The sequence below is a fragment of the Symphalangus syndactylus genome, chromosome 13, assembly GCF_028878055.3.
Source record: "Symphalangus syndactylus isolate Jambi chromosome 13, NHGRI_mSymSyn1-v2.1_pri, whole genome shotgun sequence".
Lineage (NCBI taxonomy): Eukaryota > Metazoa > Chordata > Mammalia > Primates > Hylobatidae > Symphalangus > Symphalangus syndactylus.
In genome coordinates, this window is record NC_072435.2 from 19477434 (window position 1) to 19500203 (window position 22770).

The window sequence follows — 22770 nt, forward strand, 5'->3', positions numbered from 1 at the left end:
ATACAGAGAACGCCACAAAGATACTCCTCGAGAAGGGCAACTCCAAGACACATAATTGTCAGATTCACCAAAGTGGAAATGAAGGAAAAAATGTTAAGGGCAGCCAGAGAGAAAGGTCGGGTTACCCACAAAGGGAAGCCCATCAGACTAACAGCTGATCTCTCAGCAGAAACTCTACAAGCCAGAAGAGAGTGGGGGCCGATATTCAACATTCTTAAAGAAAAGAATTTTCAACCCAGAATTTCCTATCCCGCCAAACTAAGCTTCATAAGTCAAGGAGAAATAAAATACTTTACAGACAAGCAAACGCTGAGTGATTTTGTCACCACCAGGCCTGCCCTAAAAGAGCTCCTGAAGGAAGCACTAAACATGGAAAGGAACAACCGGTACCAGCCCCTGCAAAAACATGCCAAATTGTAAAGACCATCGAGGCTAGGAAGAAACTATAGCAACTAACGAGCAAAATAACCAACTAACATCATAATGACAGGATCAGATTCACACATAACAATATTCACGTTAAATGTAAATGGGCTAAATGCTCCAATCAAAAGACACAGACTGGCAAACTGGATAAGGAGTCAGGACCCATCAGTGTGCTGTATTCAGGAAACCCATCTCATGTGCAGAGACACACATAGACTCAAAATAAAGGGATGGAGGAAGATCTATCAAGCAACTGGAAAACAAAAAAAGGCAGGGGTTGCAATCCTAGTCTCTGATAAAATAGACTTTAAACCAACAAAGATCAAAAGAGACAAAGAAGGCCATTACATAATGGTAAAGGGATCAATTCAACAAGAAGAGCTAACTATCCTAAATATATATGCACCCAACACAGGAGCACCCAGATTCATAAAGCAAGTCCTCAGTGACCTACAAAGGGACTTAAACTCCCACACAATAATAATGGGAGATTTTAACACCCCACTGTCAGCATTAGACAGATCAACGAGACAGAAAGTTAACAAGGATATCCAGGAATTGAACTCAGCTCTACATAAAGTGGACCTAATAGACATCTACAGAACTCTGCACCCCAAATCAACAGAATATACATTTTTTTCAGCACCACACCACACCTATTCCAAAATTGACCACATAGTTGGAAGTAAAGCTCTTCTCAGCAAATGTAAAAGAACAGAGATTATAACAAACTGTCTCTCAGACCACAGTGCAATCAAACTAGAACTCAGGATTAAGAAACTCAGTCAAAACCGCTCAACTACATGGAAACTGAACAACCTGCTCCTGAATGACTATTGGGTACATAATGAAATGAAGGCAGAAATAAAGATGTTCTTTGAAACCAACGAGAACAAAGACACAACATACCAGAATCTCTGGGACACGTTCAAAGCAGTGTGTAGAGGGAAATTTATAGCACTAAATGCCCACAAGAGAAAGCAGGAAAGATCCAAAATTGACACCCTAACATCACAATTAAAAGAACTAGAAAAGCAAGAGCAAACACATTCAAAAGCTAGCAGAAGGCTAGAAATAACTAAAATCAGAGCAGAACTGAAGGAAATAGAGACACAAAAAACCCTTCAAAAAATTAATGAATCCAGGAGCTGGTTTTTTGAAAAGATCAACAAAATTGATGGACCGCTAGCAAGACTAATAAAGAAGAAAAGAGAGAAGAATCAAATAGATGCAATAAAAAACGAAAAAGGGGATATCACCACCGATCCCACAGAAATACAATCTACCATCAGAGAATACTACAAACACCTCTATGCAAATAAACTAGAAAATCTGGAAGAAATGGATAAATTCCTCGACAAATACACCCTCCCAAGACTAAACCAGGAAGAAGTTGAATCTCTGAATAGACCAATAACAGGTTCTGAAATTGTGGCAATAATCAATAGCTTACCAACCAAAAAGAGTCCAGGACCTGATGGATTCACAGCTGAATTCTACCAGAGGTACAAGGAGGAACTGGTACCATTCCTTCTGAAACTATTCCAATCGATAGAAAAAGAGGGAATCCTCCCTAACACATTTTACGAAGCCAGCATCGTCCTGATACCAAAACCTGGCAGAGACATAACCAAAAAAGAGAATTTCAGACCAATATCCTTGATGAACATTGATGCAAAAATCCTCAATAAAATACTGGCAAACCGAATCCAGCAGCACATCAAAAAGCTTATCCACCATGATCAAGTGGGCTTCATCCCTGGGATGCAAGGCTGGTTCAACATACGCAAATCAATAAATGTAATCCAGCATATAAACAGAACCAAAGACAAAAACCACATGATTATCTCCATAGATGCAGAAAAGGCCTTTGACAAAATTCAACAACCCTTCATGCTAAAAACTCTCAATAAATTAGGTATTGATGGGACGTATCTCAAAATAATAAGAGCTATCTACAACAAACCCACAGCCAATATCATACTGAATGGGCAAAAACTGGAAGCATTCCCTCTGAAAACTGGCACAAGACAGGGATGCCCTCTCTCACCGCTACTATTCAACATAGTGCTGGAAGTTCTGGCCAGAGCAATCAGGCAGGAGAAGGAAATAAAGGGTATTCAATTAGGAAAAGAGGAAGTCAAATTGTCCCTGTTTGCAGATGACATGATTGTATATCTAGAAAACCCCATTGTCTCAGCCCAAAATCTCCTTAAGCTGATTAGCAACTTCAGCAAAGTCTCAGGATACAAAATTAATGTACAAAAATCACAAGCATTCTTGTACACCAATAACAGACAAACAGAGAGCCAAATCATGAGTGAACTCCCATTCACAATTGCTTCAAAGAGAATAAAATACCTAGGAATACAACTTACAAGGGATGTGAAGGACCTCTTCAAGGAGAACTACAAACCACTGCTCAATGAAATAAAAGAGGATACAAACAAATGGAAGAACATTCCATGCTCATGGGTTGGAAGAATCAATATCGTGAAAATGGCCATACTGCCCAAGGTAATTTATAGATTCAATGCCATCCCCATCAAGCTACCAATGACTTTCTTCACAGAATTGGAAAAAACTACTTTAAAGTTCATATGGAACCAAAAAAGAGCCCGCATCGCCAAGTCAATCCTAAGCCAAAAGAACAAAGCTGGAGGCATCACGCTACCTGACTTTAAACTCTACTACAAGGCTACAGTAACCAAAACAGCATGGTACTGGTACCACAACAGAGACATAGATCAATGGAACAGAACAGAGCCCTCAGAAATGATGCCGCATAGCTACAACTATCTGATCTTTGACAAACCTGACAAAAACAAGAAATGGGGAAAGGATTCCCTATTTAATAAATGGTGCTGGGAAAACTGGCTAGCCATATGTAGAAAGCTGAAACTGGATCCCTTCCTTACACCTTATACCAAAATTAATTCAAGATGGATTAAAGACTTATATGTTAGACCTAAAACCATTAAAATCCTACAAGAAAACCTAGGCAATACCATTCAGGACATAGGCGTGGGCAAGGACTTCATGTCTAAAACACCAAAAGCAATGGCAACAAAAGCCAAAATCGACAAATGGGATCTCATTAAACTAAAGAGCTTCTGCACAGCAAAAGAAACTATCATCAGAGTGAACAGGCAACCTACACAATGGGAGAAAATTTTTGCCACCTACTCATCTGACAAAGGGCTAATATCCAGAATCTACAATGAACTCAAACAAATTTACAAGAAAAAAACAAACAACCCCATCAAAAAGTGGGCAGAGGACATGAACAGACACTTCTCAAAAGAAGACATTTATGCAGCCAAAAAACACATGAAGAAATGCTCCTCATCACTGGCCATCAGAGAAATGCAAATCAAAACCACAATGAGATACCATCTCACACCAGTTAGAATGGCCATCATTAAAAAATCAGGAAACAACAGGTGCTGGAGAGGATGTGGAGAAATAGGAACACTTTTACACTGTTGGTGGGACTGTAAACTAGTTCAACCATTGTGGAAGTCAGTGTGGCGATTCCTCAGGGATCTCGAACTAGAAATACCATTTGACCCAGCCATCCCATTACTGGGTATATACCCAAAGGACTATAAATCATGCTGCTATAAAGACACATGCACACGTATGTTTATTGCGGCACTATTCACAATAGCAAAGAGTTGGAACCAACCCAAATGTCCAACAACGATAGACTGGATTAAGAAAGAGTGTTCAGATCTGCTCAATCAAAAGTATGGTTTAACTCTGTTAGCTGAATGCACAGATCAGAAAGAAGTTTCACAGAATGATTCTGTGTAGTTTATATTTGGAGACATTCCTTTTTCAACTATTACCCTCTTAGCGCTCCGAATCTCCACTTGCATTTTCTACAGAAAGACTGTTACAGAACGGCTCAATCAAAACTAAGGTTCAACTCTTTTAGTTGAACAAACAGAACAGAAAGAAGTTTCACACAATTCTTCTGTGTAGTTTTTATTTGTAGACATTCTTTTTCCCAATATAGGCCTCTTAGCGCTCAGAATGTCCAATTGCAGTTTCTACAGAAAGAGTGTTTCAGAACGGCTCAATCAAAAGTAAGGTTCAACTCTGTTAGTTGAATGCACAGAACAGAAAAAAGTTTCATACAATGCTTCTGTGTAGTTTATATTTGAACATTTTCTTTTTTCCACTATTACCCACTTAGCGCTACGAATGTCCAGTTGCATTTTCTACAGACAGAGTGTTTCAAAACTGCTCAATCAAAAGTATGGTTTAAATCTGTTAGCTGAATGCTCAGATCAGAAAGAAGTTTCACAGAATGCTTCTGTGTAGTTTATATTTGAATATATTCCTTTTTCCACTACTACGCTCTTAGCGCTCCAAATGTCCAGTTGCATTTTCTACAGAAAGAGTGTTCAGATCTGCTCAATCAAAACTATGGTTTAGCTCTGTTAGCTGAATGCACAGATTAGAAAGAAGTTTCACCGAATGATTCTGTGTAGTTTATATTTTAAGACATTCCTTTTTCCACTATTACCCTCTTAGCGCTCCGAATCTCCACTTGCATTTTCTACAAAAAGAGTGTTTCATAACTGCTCAATCAAAAATATGTTTTATCTCTGTTAACTGAATTTACAGATCAGAAATAAGTTTCACAGAATGCATCTGTGTAGTTTTTATTTGAAGATATTATTTTTCCCAATAGAGGCCTCTTAGCGCTCAGAATGTCCAATTGCAGTTTCTACAGAAAGAGTGTTTCAGAACGGCTCAATCAAAAGTAAGGTTCAACTCTGTTAGTTGAATGCACAGAACAGAAAGAAGTTTCATACAATGCTTCTGTGTAGTTTATATTTGAACATATTCTTTTTTCCACTATTACCCACTTAGCGCTACGAATGTCCAGTTGCATTTTCTACAGACAGAGTGTTTCAAAACTGCTCAATCAAAAGTATGTTTTAACTCTGTTAGCTGAATGCTCAGATCAGAAAGAAGTTTCACAGAATGCTTCTGTGTAGTTTATATTTGAATATATTCCTTTTTCCACTACTGCTCTCTTAGCGCTCCAAATGTCCAGTTGCATTTTCTACAGAAAGAGTGTTCAGATCTGCTCAATCAAAAGTATGGTTTAACTCTGTTAGCTGAATGCACAGATCAGAAAGAAGTTTCACAGAATGATTCTGTGTAGTTTATATTTGGAGACATTCCTTTTTCCACTATTACCCTCTTAGCGCTCCGAATCTCCACTTGCATTTTCTACAGAAAGAGTGTTTCAGAACGGCTCAATCAAAATTAAGGTTCAACCCTTTTAGTTGAACAAACAGAACAGAAAGAAGTTTCACACAATTCTTCTGTGTAGTTTTTATTTGTAGACATTCCTTTTCCCAATATAGGCCTCTTAGCGCTCAGAATGTCCAATTGCAGTTTCTACAGAAAGAGTGTTTCAGAACGGCTCAATCAAAAGTAAGGTTCAACTCTGTTAGTTGAATGCACAGAACAGAAAGAAGTTTCATACAATGCTTCTGTGTAGTTTATATTTGGACATATTCTTTTTTCCACTATTACCCACTTAGCGCTACGATTGTCCAGTTGCATTTTCTACAGACAGAGTGTTTCAAAACTGCTCAATCAAAAGTATGGTTTAACTCTGTTAGCTGAATGCCCAGATCAGAAAGAAGTTTCACAGAATGCTTCTGTGTAGTTTATATTTGAATATATTCCTTTTTCCACTACTACGCTCTTAGCGCTCCAAATGTCCAGTTGCATTTTCTACAGAAAGAGTGTTCAGATCTGCTCAATCAAAAGTATGGTTTAATTCTGTTAGCTGAATGCACAGATCAGAAAGAAGTTTCACCGAATGATTCTGTGTAGTTTATATTTGAAGACATTCCTTTTTCCACTGTTACCCTCTTAGCGCTCCGAATCTCCACTTGCATTTTCTACAAAAAGAGTGTTTCATAACTGCTCAATCAAAAATATGTTTTATATCTGTTAACTGAATTTACAGATCAGAAATAAGTTTCACAGAATGCATCTGTGTAGTTTTTATTTGAAGATATTCTTTTTCCCAATGTAGGCCTCTTAGCGCTTAGCATGTCCAATTGCAGTTTCTACAGAAAGAGTGTTTCAGAACGGCTCAATCAAAAGTAAGGTTCAACTCTGTTAGTTGAATGCACAGAACAGAAAGAATTTTCACAGAATGCTACTGTGTAGTTTATATTTGAATATATTCCTTTTTCCACTATTACCCTCTTAGCGCTCCGAATGTCCACTTGCATTTTCTACAGAAAGAGTGTTCAGAACTGCGCAATCAAAAGTATGGTTTAACTCTGTTAGCTTAATGAACATATCAGAAATAAGTTTCACACAATGCTTCTGTGTAGTTTTTATTTGAAGATATTATTTTTCCCAATAGAGGCCTCTTAGCGCTCAGAATGTCCAATTGCAGTTTCTACAGAAAGAGTGTTTCAGAAAGGCTCAATCAAAAGTAAGGTTCAACTCTGTTAGTTGAATGCACAGAACAGAAAGAAGTTTCATACAATGCTTCTGTGTAGTTTATATTTGAACATATTCTTTTTTCCACTATTACCCACTTAGCGCTACGAATGTCCAGTTGCATTTTCTACAGACAGAGTGTTTCAAAACTGCTCAATCAAAAGTATGGTTGAACTCTGTAAGCTGAATGCTCAGATCAGAAAGAAGTTTCACAGAATGCTTCTGTGTAGTTTATATTTGAATATATTCCTATTTCCACTACTACTCTCTTAGCGCTCCAAATGTCCAGTTGCATTTTCCACAGAAAGAGTGTTCAGATCTGCTCAATCAAAAGTGTGGTTTAACTCTGTTAGCTGAATGCACAGATCAGAAAGAAGTTTCACCGAATGATTCTGTGTAGTTTATATTTGAAGACATTCCTTTTTCCACTGTTACCCTCTTAGCGCTCCGAATCTCCACTTGCATTTTCTACAAAAAGAGTGTTTCATAACTGCTCAATCAAAAATATGTTTTATATCTGTTAACTGAATTTACAGATCAGAAATAAGTTTCACAGAATGCATCTGTGTAGTTTTTATTTGAAGATATTCTTTTTCCCAATGTAGACCTCTTAGCGCTTAGCATGTCCAATTGCAGATTCTACAGAAAGAGTGTTTCAGAACGGCTCAATCAAAAGTAAGGTTCAACTCTGTTAGTTGAATGCACAGAACAGAAAGAATTTTCACAGAATGCTACTGTGTAGTTTATATTTGAATATATTCCTTTTTCCACTATTACCCTCTTAGCGCTCCGAATGTCCACTTGCATTTTCTACAGAAAGAGTGTTCAGAACTGTGCAATCAAAAGTATGGTTTAACTCTGTTAGCTTAATGAACATATCAGAAATAAGTTTCACACAATGCTTCTGGGTAGTTTTTATTTGAAGATATTATTTTTCCCAATAGAGTCCTCTTAGCGCTCAGAATGTCCAATTGCAGTTTCTACAGAAAGAGTGTTTCAGAAAGGCTCAATCAAAAGTAAGGTTCAACTCTGTTAGTTGAATGCAAAGAACAGAAAGAAGTTTCATACAATGCTTCTGTGTAGTTTATATTTGAACATATTCTTTTTTCCACTATTACCCACTTAGCGCTACGAATGTCCAGTTGCATTTTCTACAGACAGAGTGTTTCAAAACTGCTCAATCAAAAGTATGGTTTAACTCTGTAAGCTGAATGCTCAGATCAGAAATAAGTTTCACAGAATGCTTCTGTGTAGTTTATATTTGAATATATTCCTTTTTCCACTACTACTCTCTTAGCGCTCCAAATGTCCAGTTGCATTTTCTACAGAAAGAGTGTTCAGATCTGCTCAATCAAAAGTATGGTTTAACTCTGTTAGCTGAATGCACAGATCAGAAAGAAGTTTCACAGAATGATTCTGTGTAGTTTATATTTGGAGACATTCCTTTTTCCACTATTACCCTCTTAGCGCTCCGAATCTCCACTTGCATTTTCTACAGAAAGACTGTTACAGAACGGCTCAATCAAAACTAAGGTTCAACTCTTTTAGTTGAACAAACAGAACAGAAAGTAGTTTCACAAAATTCTTCTGTGTAGTTTTTATTTGTAGACATTCTTTTTCCCAATATAGGCCTCTTAGCGCTCAGAATGTCCAATTGCAGTTTCTACAGAAAGAGTGTTTCAGAACGGCTCAATCAAAAGTAAGGTTCAACTCTGTTAGTTGAATGCACAGAACAGAAAGAAGTTTCATACAATGCTTCTGTGTAGTTTATATTTGAACATATTCTTTTTTCCACTATTACCCACTTAGCGCTACGAATGTCCAGTTGCATTTTCTACAGACAGACTGTTTCAAAACTGCTCAATCAAAAGTATGGTTTAACTCTGTTAGCTGAATGCTCAGATCAGAAAGAAGTTTCACAGAATGCTTCTGTGTAGTTTATATTTGAATATATTCCTTTTTCCACTACTGCTCTCTTAGCGCTCCAAATGTCCAGTTGCATTTTCTACAGAAAGAGTGTTCAGATCTGCTCAATCAAAAGTATGGTTTAAGTCTGTTAGCTGAATGCACAGATCAGAAAGAAGTTTCACAGAATGATTCTGTGTAGTTTATATTTGGAGACATTCCTTTTTCCACTATTACCCTCTTAGCGCTCCGAATCTCCACTTGCATTTTCTACAGAAAGAGTGTTTCAGAACGGCTCAATCAAAACTAATGTTCAACTCTTTTAGTTGAACAAACAGAACAGAAAGAAGTTTCACACAATTCTTCTGTGTAGTTTTTATTTGTAGACATTCTTTTTCCCAATATAGGCCTCTTAGCGCTCAGAATGTCCAATTGCAGTTTCTACAGAAAGAGTGTTTCAGAACGGCTCAATCAAAAGTAAGGTTCAACTCTGTTAGTTGAATGCACAGAACAGAAAGAAGTTTCATACAATGCTTCTGTGTAGTTTATATTTGGACATATTCTTTTTTCCACTATTACCCACTTAGCACTACGAATGTTCAGTTGCATTTTCTACAGACAGAGGGTTTCAAAACTGCTCAATCAAAAGTATGGTTTAACTCTGTTAGCTGAATGCCCAGATCAGAAAGAAGTTTCACAGAATGCTTCTGTGTAGTTTATATTTGAATATATTCCTTTTTCCACTACTACGCTCTTAGCGCTCCAAATGTCCAGTTGCATTTTCTACAGAAAGAGTGTTCAGATCTGCTCAATCAAAAGTATGGTTTAACTCTGTTAGCTGAATGCACAGATCAGAAAGAAGTTTCACCGAATGATTCTGTGTAGTTTATGTTTGAAGACATTCCTTTTTCCACTGTTACCCTCTTAGCGCTCCGAATCTCCACTTGCATTTTCTACAAAAAGAGTGTTTCATAACTGCTCAATCAAAAATATGTTTTATATCTGTTAACTGAATTTACAGATCAGAAATAAGTTTCACAGAATGCATCTGTGTAGTTTTTATTTGAAGATATTCTTTTTCCCAATGTAGGCCTCTTAGCGCTTAGCATGTCCAATTGCAGTTTCTACAGAAAGAGTGTTTCAGAACGGCTCAATCAAAAGTAAGGTTCAACTCTGTTAGTTGAATGCACAGAACAGAAAGAATTTTCACAGAATGCTACTGTGTAGTTTATATTTGAATATATTCCTTTTTCCACTATTACCCTCTTAGCGCTCCGAATGTCCACTTGCATTTTCTACAGAAAGAGTGTTCAGAACTGCGCAATCAAAAGTATGGTTTAAGTCTGTTAGCTTAATGAACATATCAGAAATAAGTTTCACACAATGCTTCTGTGTAGTTTTTATTTGAAGATATTATTTTTCCCAATAGAGGCCTCTTAGCGCTCAGAATGTCCAATTGCAGTTTCTACAGAAAGAGTGTTTCAGAAAGGCTCAATCAAAAGTAAGGTTCAACTCTGTTAGTTGAATGCACAGAACAGAAAGAAGTTTCATACAATGCTTCTGTGTAGTTTATATTTGAACATATTCTTTTTTCCACTATTACCCACTTAGCGCTACGAATGTCCAGTTGCATTTTCTACAGACAGAGTGTTTCAAAACTGCTCAATCAAAAGTATGGTTTAACTCTGTAAGCTGAATGCTCAGATCAGAAAGAAGTTTCACAGAATGCTTCTGTGTAGTTTATATTTGCATATATTCCTTTTTCCACTACTACTCTCTTAGCGCTCCAAATGTCCAGTTGCATTTTCTACAGAAAGAGTGTTCAGATCTGCTCAATCAAAAGTATGGTTTAACTCTGTTAGCTGAATGCACAGATCAGAAAGAAGTTTCACAGAATGATTCTGTGTAGTTTATATTTGGAGACATTCCTTTTTCCACTATTACCCTCTTAGCGCTCCGAATCTCCACTTGCATTTTCTACAGAAAGACTGTTACAGAACGGCTCAATCAAAACTAAGGTTCAACTCTTTTAGTTGAACAAACAGAACAGAAAGAAGTTTCACAAAATTCTTCTGTGTAGTTTTTATTTGTAGACATTCTTTTTCCCAATATAGGCCTCTTAGCGCTCAGAATGTCCAATTGCAGTTTCTACAGAAAGAGTGTTTCAGAACGGCTCAATCAAAAGTAAGGTTCAACTCTGTTAGTTGAATGCACAGAACAGAAAGAAGTTTCATACAATGCTTCTGTGTAGTTTATATTTGAACATATTCTTTTTTCCACTATTACCCACTTAGCGCTACGAATGTCCAGTTGCATTTTCTACAGACAGAGTGTTTCAAAACTGCTCAATCAAAAGTATGGTTTAACTCTGTTAGCTGAATGCTCAGATCAGAAAGAAGTTTCACAGAATGCTTCTGTGTAGTTTATATTTGAATATATTCCTTTTTCCACTACTGCTCTCTTAGCGCTCCAAATGTCCAGTTGCATTTTCTACAGAAAGAGTGTTCAGATCTGCTCAATCAAAAGTATGGTTTAAGTCTCTTAGCTGAATGCACAGATCAGAAAGAAGTTTCACAGAATGATTCTGTGTAGTTTATATTTGGAGACATTCCTTTTTCCACTATTACCCTCTTAGCGCTCCGAATCTCCACTTGCATTTTCTACAGAAAGAGTGTTTCAGAACGGCTCAATCAAAACTAAGGTTCAACTCTTTTAGTTGAACAAACAGAACAGAAAGAAGTTTCACACAATTCTTCTGTGTAGTTTTTATTTGTAGACATTCTTTTTCCCAATATAGGCCTCTTAGCGCTCAGAATGTCCAATTGCAGTTTCTACAGAAAGAGTGTTTCAGAACGGCTCAATCAAAAGTAAGGTTCAACTCTGTTAGTTGAATGCACAGAACAGAAAGAAGTTTCATACAATGCTTCTGTGTAGTATATTTGGACATATTCTTTTTTCCACTATTACCCACTTAGCGCTACGAATGTCCAGTTGCATTTTCTACAGACAGAGGGTTTCAAAACTGCTCAATCAAAAGTATGGTTTAACTCTGTTAGCTGAATGCCCAGATCAGAAAGAAGTTTCACAGAATGCTTCTGTGTAGTTTATATTTGAATATATTCCTTTTTCCACTACTACGCTCTTAGCGCTCCAAATGTCCAGTTGCATTTTCTACAGAAAGAGTGTTCAGATCTGCTCAATCAAAAGTATGGTTTAACTCTGTTAGCTGAATGCACAGATCAGAAAGAAGTTTCACCGAATGATTCTGTGTAGTTTATGTTTGAAGACATTCCTTTTTCCACTGTTACCCTCTTAGCGCTCCGAATCTCCACTTGCATTTTCTACAAAAAGAGTGTTTCATAACTGCTCAATCAAAAATATGTTTTATCTCTGTTAACTGAATTTACAGATCAGAAATAAGTTTCACAGAATGCATCTGTGTAGTTTTTATTTGAAGATATTCTTTTTCCCAATGTAGGCCTCTTAGCGCTTAGCATGTCCAATTGCAGTTTCTACAGAAAGAGTGTTTCAGAACGGCTCAATCAAAAGTAAGGTTCAACTCTGTTAGTTGAATGCACAGAACAGAAAGAATTTTCACAGAATGCTACTGTGTAGTTTATATTTGAATATATTCCTTTTTCCACTATTACCCTCTTAGCGCTCCGAATGTCCCCTTGAATTTTCTACAGAAAGAGTGTTCAGAACTGCGCAATCAAAAGTATGTTTTAACTCTGTTAGCTTAATGAACATATCAGAAATAAGTTTCACACAATGCTTCTGTGTAGTTTTTATTTGAAGATATTATTTTTCCCAATAGAGGCCTCTTAGCGCTCAGAATGTCCAATTGCAGTTTCTACAGAAAGAGTGTTTCAGAAAGGCTCAATCAAAAGTAAGGTTCAACTCTGTTAGTTGAATGCACAGAATAGAAAGAAGTTTCATACAATGCTTCTGTGTAGTTTATATTTGAACATATTCTTTTTTCCACTATTACCCACTTATCGCTACGAATGTCCAGTTGCATTTTCTACAGACAGAGTGTTTCAAAACTGCTCAATCAAAAGTATGGTTTAACTCTGTTAGCTGAATGCTCAGATCAGAAAGAAGTTTCACAGAATGCTTCTGTGTAGTTTATATTTGAATATATTCCTTTTTCCACTACTACTCTCTTAGCGCTCCAAATGTCCAGTTGCATTTTCTACAGAAAGAGTGTTCAGATCTGCTCAATCAAAAGTATGGTTTAACTCTGTTAGCTGAATGCACAGATCAGAAAGAAGTTTCACAGAATGATTCTGTGTAGTTTATATTTGGAGACATTCCTTTTTCCACTATTACCCTCTTAGCGCTCCGAATCTCCACTTGCATTTTCTACAGAAAGAGTGTTTCAGAACGGCTCAATCAAAACTAAGGTTCAACTCTTTTAGTTGAACAAACAGAACAGAAAGAAGTTTCACACAATTCTTCTGTGTAGTTTTTATTTGTAGACATTCTTTTTCCCAATATAGGCCTCTTAGCGCTCAGAATGTCCAATTGCAGTTTCTACAGAAAGAGTGTTTCAGAACGGCTCAATCAAAAGTAAGGTTCAACTCTGTTAGTTGAATGCACAGAACAGAAAGAAGTTTCATACAATGCTTCTGTGTAGTTTATATTTGAACATATACTTTTTTCCACTATTACCCACTTAGCGCTACGAATGTCCAGTTGCATTTTCTACAGACAGAGTGTTTCAAAACTGCTCAATCAAAAGTATGGTTTAACTCTGTTAGCTGAATGCTCAGATCAGAAAGAAGTTTCACAGAATGCTTCTGTGTAGTTTATATTTGAATATATTCCTTTTTCCACTACTACGCTCTTAGCGCTCCAAATGTCCAGTTGCATTTTCTACAGAAAGAGTGTTCAGATCTGCTCAATCAAAAGTATGGTTTAACTCTGTTAGCTGAATGCACAGATCAGAAAGAAGTTTCACAGAATGATTCTGTGTAGTTTATATTTGGAGACATTCCTTTTTCCACTATTACCCTCTTAGCGCTCCGAATCTCCACTTGCATTTTCTACAGAAAGAGTGTTTCAGAACGGCTCAATCAAAACTAAGGTTCAACTCTTTTAGTTGAACGAACAGAACAGAAAGAAGTTTCACACAATTCTTCTGTGTAGTTTTTATTTTTAGACATTCTTTTTCCCAATATAGGCCTCTTAGCGCTCAGAATGTCCAATTGCAGTTTCTACAGAAAGAGTGTTTCAGAACGGCTCAATCAAAAGTAAGGTTCAACTCTGTTAGTTGAATGCACAGAACAGAAAGAAGTTTCATACAATGCTTCTGTGTAGTTTATATTTGAACATATTCTCTTTTCCCCTATTACCCACTTAGCGCTACGAATGTCCAGTTGCATTTTCTACAGACAGAGTGTTTCAAAACTGCTCAATCAAAAGTATGGTTTAACTCTGTTAGCTGTATGCTCAGATCAGAAAGAAGTTTCACAGAATGCTTCTGTGTAGTTTATATTTGAATATATTCCTTTTTCCACTACTACGCTCTTAGCGCTCCAAATGTCCAGTTGCATTTTCAACAGAAAGAGTCTTCAGATCTGCTCAATCAAAAGTATGGTTTAACTCTGTTAGCTGAATGCACAGATCAGAAAGAAGTTTCACCGAATGATTCTGTGTAGTTTATATTTGAAGACATTCCATTTTCCACTATTACCCACTTAGCGCTCCGAATCTCCACTTGCATTTTCTACAAAAAGAGTGTTTCATAACTGCTCAATCAAAAATATGTTTTATCTCTGTTAACTGAATTTACAGATCAGAAATAAGTTTCACAGAATGCATCTGTGTAGTTTTTATTTGAAGATATTCTTTTTCCCAATGTAGACCTCTTAGCGCTTAGCATGTCCAATTGCAGTTTCTACAGAAACTGTGTTTCAGAACGGCTCAATCAAAAGTAAGGTTCAACTCTGTTAGTTGAATGCACAGAACAGAAAGATTTTTCAAAGAATGCTACTGTGTAGTTTATATTTGAATATATTCCTTTTTCCACTATTACCCTCTTAGCGCTCCGAATGTCCACTTGCATTTTCTACAGAAAGAGTGTTCAGAACTGCGCAATCAAAAGTATGGTTTAACTCTGTTAGCTTAATGAACATATCAGAAATAAGTTTCACACAATGCTTCTGTGTAGTTTTTATTTGAAGATATTATTTTTCCCAATAGAGGCCTCTTAGCGCTCAGAATGTCCAATTGCAGTTTCTACAGAAAGAGTGTTTCAGAAAGGCTCAATCAAAAGTAAGGTTCAACTCTGTTAGTTGAATGCACAGAACAGAAAGAAGTTTCATACAATGCTTCTGTGTAGTTTATATTTGAACATATCCTTTTTTCCACTATTACCCACTTAGCGCTACGAATGTCCAGTTGCATTTTCTACAGACAGAGTGTTTCAAAACTGCTCAATCAAAAGTATGGTTTAACTCTGTTAGCTGAATGCTCAGTTTAGAAAGAAGTTTCACAGAATGCTTCTGTGTAGTTTATATTTGAATATATTCCTTTTTCCACTACTACTCTCTTAGCGCTCCAAATGTCCAGTTGCATTTTCTACAGAAAGAGTGTTCAGATCTGCTCAATCAAAAGTATGGTTTAACTCTGTTAGCTGAATGCACAGATCAGAAAGAAGTTTCACAGAATGATTCTGTGTAGTTTATATTTGGAGACATTCCTTTTTCCACTATTACCCTCTTAGCGCTCCGAATCTCCACTTGCATTTTCTACAGAAAGAGTGTTTCAGAACGGCTCAATCAAAACTAAGGTTCAACTCTTTTAGTTGAACAAACAGAACAGAAAGAAGTTTCACACAATTCTTCTGTGTAGTTTTTATTTGTAGACATTCTTTTTCCCAATATAGGCCTCTTAGCGCTCAGAATGTCCAATTGCAGTTTCTACAGAAAGAGTGTTTCAGAACGGCTCAATCAAAAGTAAGGTTCAACTCTGTTAGTTGAATGCACATAACAGAAAGAAGTTTCATACAATGCTTCTGTGTAGTTTATATTTGAACATATTCTTTTTTCCACTATTACCCACTTAGCGCTACGAATGTCCAGTTGCATTTTCTACAGACAGAGTGTTTCAAAACTGCTCAATCAAAAGTATGGTTTAACTCTGTTAGCTGAATGCTCAGATCAGAAAGAAGTTTCACAGAATGCTTCTGTGTAGTTTATATTTGAATATATTCCTTTTTCCACTACTACGCTCTTAGCGCTCCAAATGTCCAGTTGCATTTTCTACAGAAAGAGTGTTCAGATCTGCTCAATCAAAAGTATGGTTTAGCTCTGTTAGCTGAATGCACAGATCAGAAAGAAGTTTCACCGAATGATTCTGTGTAGTTTATATTTGAAGACATTCCTTTTTCCACTATTACCCTCTTAGCGCTCCGAATCTCCACTTGCATTTTCTACAAAAAGAGTGTTTCATAACTGCTCAATCAAAAATATGTTTTATCTCTGTTAACTGAATTTACAGATCAGAAATAAGTTTCACAGAATGCATCTGTGTAGTTTTTATTTGAAGATATTCTTTTTCCCAATGTAGGCCTCTTAGCGCTTAGCATGTCCAATTGCAGTTTCTACAGAAAGAGTGTTTCAGAACGGCTCAATCAAAAGTAAGGTTCAACTCTGTTAGTTGAATGCACAGAACAGAAAGATTTTTCACAGAATGCTACTGTGTAGTTTATATTTGAATATATTCCTTTTTCCACTATTACCCTCTTAGCGCTCCGAATGTCCACTTGCATTTTCTACAGAAAGAGTGTTTCAGAACGGCTCTATCAAAACTAAGGTTCAACTCTTTTAGTTGAACAAACAGAACAGAAAGAAGTTTCACACAATTCTTCTGTGTAGTTTTTATTTGTAGACATTCTTTTTCCCAATATAGGCCTCTTAGCGCTCAGAATGACCAATTGCAGTTTCTACAGAAAGAGTGTTTCAGAACGGCTCAATCAAAAGTAAGGTTCAACTCTGTTAGTTGAATGCACAGAACAGAAAGAAGTTTCATACAATGCTTCTGTGTAGTTTATATTTGAACATATTCTCTTTTCCCCTATTACCCACTTAGCGCTACGAATGTCCAGTTGCATTTTCTACAGACAGAGTGTTTCAAAACTGCTCAATCCAAAGTATGGTTTAACTCTGTTAGCTGTATGCTCAGATCAGAAAGAAGTTTCACAGAATGCTTCTGTGTAGTTTATATTTGAATATATTCCTTTTTCCACTACTACGCTCTTAGCGCTCCAAATGTCCAGTTGCATTTTCAACAGAAAGAGTGTTCAGATCTGCTCAATCAAAAGTATGGTTTAACTCTGTTAGCTGAATGCACAGATCAGAAAGAAGTTTCACCGAATGATTCTGTGTAGTTTATATTTGAAGACATTCCTTTTTCCACTATTACCCTCTTAGCGCTCCGAATCTCCTCTTGCATTTTCTACAAAAAGAGTGTTTCATAACTGCTCAATCAAAAATATGTTTTATCTCCGTTAACTGAATTTACAGATCAGAAATAAGTTTCACAGAATGCATCTGTGTAGTTTTTATTTGAAGATATTCTTTTTCCCAATGTAGGCCTCTTAGCGCTTAGCATGTCCAATTGCAGTTTCTACAGAAAGAGTGTTTCAGAACGGCTCAATCAAAAGTAAGGTTCAACTCTGTTAGTTGAATGCACAGAACAGAAAGAATTTTCACAGAATGCTACTGTGTAGTTTATATTTGAATATATTCCTTTTTCCACTATTACCCTCTTAGCGCTCCGAATGTCCACTTGCATTTTCTACAGAAAGAGTGTTCAGAACTGCGCAATCAAAAGTATGGTTTAACTCTGTTAGCTTAATGAACATATCAGAAATAAGTTTCACACAATGCTTCTGTGTAGTTTTTATTTGAAGTTATTATTTTTCCCAATAGAGTCCTCTTAGCGCTCAGAATGTCCAATTGCAGTTTCTACAGAAAGAGTGTTTCAGAAAGGCTCAATCAAAAGTAAGGTTCAACTCTGTTAGTTGAATGCACAGAACAGAAAGAAGTTTCATACAATGCTTCTGTGTAGTTTATATTTGAACATATTCTTTTTTCCACTATTACCCACTTAGCGCTACGAATGTCCAGTTGCATTTTCTGCAGACAGAGTGTTTCAAAACTGCTCAATCAAAAGTATGGTTTAACTCTGTTAGCTGAATGCTCAGATCAGAAAGAAGTTTCACAGAATGCTTCTGTGTAGTTTATATTTGAATATATTCCTTTTTCCACTACTACTCTCTTAGCGCTCCAAATGTCCAGTTGCATTTTCTACAGAAAGAGTGTTCAGATCTGCTCAATCAAAAGTATGGTTTAACTCTGTTAGCTGAATGCACAGATCAGAAAGAAGTTTCACAGAATGATTCTGTGTAGTTTATATTTGGAGACATTCCTTTTTCCACTATTACCCTCTTAGCGCTCCGAAACTCCACTTGCATTTTCTACAGAAAGAGTGTTTCAGAACGGCTCAATCAAAACTAAGGTTCAACTCTTTTAGTTGAACAAACAGAACAGAAAGAAGTTTCACACAATTCTTCTGTGTAGTTTTTATTTGTAGACATTCTTTTTCCCAATATAGGCCTCTTAGCGCTCAGAATGTCCAATTGCAGTTTCTACAGAAAGAGTGTTTCAGAACGGCTCAATCAAAAGTAAAGTTCAACTCTGTTAGTTGAATGCACAGAACAGAAAGAAGTTTCATACAATGCTTCTGTGTAGTTTATATTTGAACATATACTTTTTTCCACTATTACCCACTTAGCGCTACGAATGTCCAGTTGCATTTTCTACAGACAGAGTGTTTCAAAACTGCTCAATCAAAAGTATGGTTTAACTCTGTTAGCTGAATGCTCAGATCAGAAAGAAGTTTCACAGAATGCTTCTGTGTAGTTTATATTTGAATATATTCCTTTTTCCACTACTACGCTCTTAGCGCTCCAAATGTCCAGTTGCATTTTCTACAGAAAGAGTGTTCAGATCTGCTCAATCAAAAGTATGGTTTAACTCTGTTAGCTGAATGCACAGATCAGAAAGAAGTTTCACAGAATGATTCTGTGTAGTTTATATTTGGAGACATTCCTTTTTCCACTATTACCCTCTTAGCGCTCCGAATCTCCACTTGCATTTTCTACAGAAGGAGTGTTTCAGAACGGCTCAATCAAAACTAAGGTTCAACTCTTTTAGTTGAACAAACAGAACAGAAGGAAGTTTCACACAATTCTTCTGTGTAGTTTTTATTTTTAGACATTCTTTTTCCCAATATAGGCCTCTTAGCGCTCAGAATGTCCAATTGCAGTTTCTACAGAAAGAGTGTTTCAGAAGGGCTCAATCAAAAGTAAGGTTCAACTCTGTTAGTTGAATGCACAGAACAGAAAGAAGTTTCATACAATGCTTCTGTGTAGTTTATATTTGAACATATTCTCTTTTCCCCTATTACCCACTTAGCGCTACGAATGTCCAGTTGCATTTTCTACAGACAGAGTGTTTCAAAACTGCTCAATCAAAAGTATGGTTTAACTCTGTTAGCTGAATGCACAGATCAGAAAGATGTTTCACCGAATGATTCTGTGTAGTTTATATTTGAAGACATTCCATTTTCCACTATTACCCTCTTAGCGCTCCGAATCTCCACTTGCATTTTCTACAAAAAGAGTGTTTCATAACTGCTCAATCAAAAATATGTTTTATCTCTGTTAACTGAATTTACAGATCAGAAATAAGTTTCACAGAATGCACCTGTGTAGTTTTTATTTGAAGATATTCTTTTTCCCAATGTAGGCCTCTTAGCGCTTAGCATGTCCAATTGCAGTTTCTACAGAAAGAGTGTTTCAGAACGGCTCAATCAAAAGTAAGGTTCAACTCTGTTAGTTGAATGCACAGAACAGAAAGATTTTTCACAGAATGCTACTGTGTAGTTTATATTTGAATATATTCCTTTTTCCACTATTACCCTCTTAGCGCTCCGAAAGTCCACTTGCATTTTCTACAGAAAGAGTGTTCAGAACTGCGCAATCAAAAGTATGGTTTAACTCTGTTAGCTTAATGAACATATCAGAAATAAGTTTCACACAATGCTTCTGTGTAGTTTTTATTTGAAGATATTATTTTTCCCAATAGAGGCCTCTTAGCACTCAGAATGTCCAATTGCAGTTTCTACAGAAGGAGTGTTTCAGAAAGGCTCAATCAAAAGTAAGGTTCAACTCTGTTAGTTGAATGCACAGAACAGAAAGAAGTTTCATACAATGCTTCTGTGTAGTTTATATTTGAACATATTCTTTTTTCCACTATTACCCACTTAGCGCTACGAATGTCCAGTTGCATTTTCTACAGACAGAGTGTTTCAAAACTGCTCAATCAAAAGTATGGTTTAACTCTGTTAGCTGAATGCTCAGTTCAGAAAGAAGTTTCACAGAATGCTTCTGTGTAGTTTATATTTGAATATATTCCTTTTTCCACTACTACTCTCTTAGCGCTCCAAATGTCCAGTTGCATTTTCTACAGAAAGAGTTTTCAGATCTGCTCAATCAAAAGTATGGTTTAACTCTGTTAGCTGAATGCACAGATCAGAAAGAAGTTTCACAGAATGATTCTGTGTAGTTTATATTTGGAGACATTCCTTTTTCCACTATTACCCTCTTAGCGCTCCGAATCTCCACTTGCATTTTCTACAGAAAGAGTGTTTCAGAACGGCTCAATCACAACTAAGGTTCAACTCTTTTAGTTGAACAAACAGAACAGAAAGAAGTTTCACACAATTCTTCTGTGTAGTTTTTATTTGTAGACATTCTTTTTCCCAATATAGGCGTCTTAGCGCTCAGAATGTCCAATTGCAGTTTCTACAGAAAGAGTGTTTCAGAACGGCTCAATCAAAAGTAAGGTTCAACTCTGTTAGTTGAATGCACAGAACAGAAAGAAGTTTCATACAATGCTTCTGTGTAGTTTATATTTGAACATATTCTTTTTTCCACTATTACCCACTTAGCGCTACGAATGTCCAGTTGCATTTTCTACAGACAGAGTGTTTCAAAACTGCTCAATCAAAAGTATGGTTTAACTCTGTTAGCTGAATGCTCAGATCAGAAAGAAGTTTCACAGAATGCTTCTGTGTAGTTTATATTTGAATATATTCCTTTTTCCACTAATACGCGCTTAGCGCTCCAAATGTCCAGTTGCATTTTCAACAGAAAGAGTGTTCAGATCTGCTCAATCAAAAGTACGGTTTAACTCTGTTAGCTGAATGCACAGATCAGAAAGAAGTTTCACGAATGATTCTGTGTAGTTTATATTTGAAGACATTCCTTTTTCCACTATTACCCTCTTAGCGCTCCGAATCTCCACTTGCATTTTCTACAAAAAGAGTGTTTCATAACTGCTCAATCAAAAATATGTTTTGTCTCTGTTAACTGAATTTACAGATCAGAAATAAGTTTCACAGAATGCATCTGTGTAGTTTTTATTTGAAGATATTCTTTTTCCCAATGTAGGCGTCTTAGCGCTTAGCATGTCCAATTGCAGTTTCTACAGAAAGAGTGTTTCAGAACGGCTCAATCAAAGTAAGGTTCAACTCTGTTAGCTGAATGCACAGAACAGAAAGAGTTTTCACAGAATGCTACTGTGTAGTTTATATTTGAATATATTCCTTTTTCCACTATTACCCTCTTAGCGCTCCGAATGTCCACTTGCATTTTCTACAGAAAGAGTGTTCAGAACTGCGCAATCAAAAGTATGGTTTAACTCTGTTAGCTTAATGAACATATCAGAAATAAGTTTCACACAATGCTTCTGTGTAGTTTTTATTTGAAGATATTATTTTTCCCAATATAGGCCTCTTAGCGCTCAGAATGTCCAATTGCAGTTTCTACAGAAAGAGTGTTTCAGAAAGGCTCAATCAAAAGTAAGGTTCAACTCTGTTAGTTGAATGCACAGAACAGAAAGAAGTTTCATACAATGCTTCTGTGTAGTTTATATTTGAACATATTCTTTTTTCCACTATTACCCACTTAGCGCTACGAATGTCCAGTTGCATTTTCTACAGACAGAGTGTTTCAAAACTGCTCAATCAAAACTATGGTTTAACTCTGTTAGCTGAATGCTCAGATCAGAAAGAAGTTTCACAGAATGCTTCTGTGTAGTTTATATTTGAATATATTCCTTTTTCCACTACTACTCTCTTAGCGCTCCAAATGTCCAGTTGCATTTTCTACAGAAAGAGTGTTCAGATCTGCTCAATCAAAAGTATGTTTTAACTCTGTTAGCTGAATGCACAGATCAGAAAGAAGTTTCACAGAATGATTCTGTGTAGTTTATATTTGGAGACATTCCTTTTTCCACTATTACCCTCTTAGCGCTCCGAATCTCCACTTGCATTTTCTACAGAAAGAGTGTTTCAGAACGGCTCAATCAAAACTAAGGTTCAACTCTTTTAGTTGAACAAACAGAACAGAAAGAAGTTTCACACAATTCTTCTGTGTAGTTTTTATTTGTAGACATTCTTTTTCCCAATATAGGCCTCTTAGCGCTCAGAATGTCCAATTGCAGTTTCTACAGAAAGAGTGTTTCAGAACGGCTCAATCAAAAGTAAGGTTCAACTCTGTTAGTTGAATGCACAGAACAGAAAGATGTTTCATACAATGCTTCTGTGTAGTTTATATTTGAACATATTCTCTTTTCCCCTATTACCCACTTAGCGCTACGAATGTCCAGTTGCATTTTCTACAGACAGAGTGTTTCAAAACTGCTCAATCAAAAGTATGGTTTAACTCTGTTAGCTGTATGCTCAGATCAGAAAGAAGTTTCACAGAATGCTTCTGTGTAGTTTATATTAGAATATATTCCTTTTTCCACTACTACGCTCTTAGCGCTCCAAATGTCCAGTTGCATTTTCAACAGAAAGAGTGTTCAGATCTGC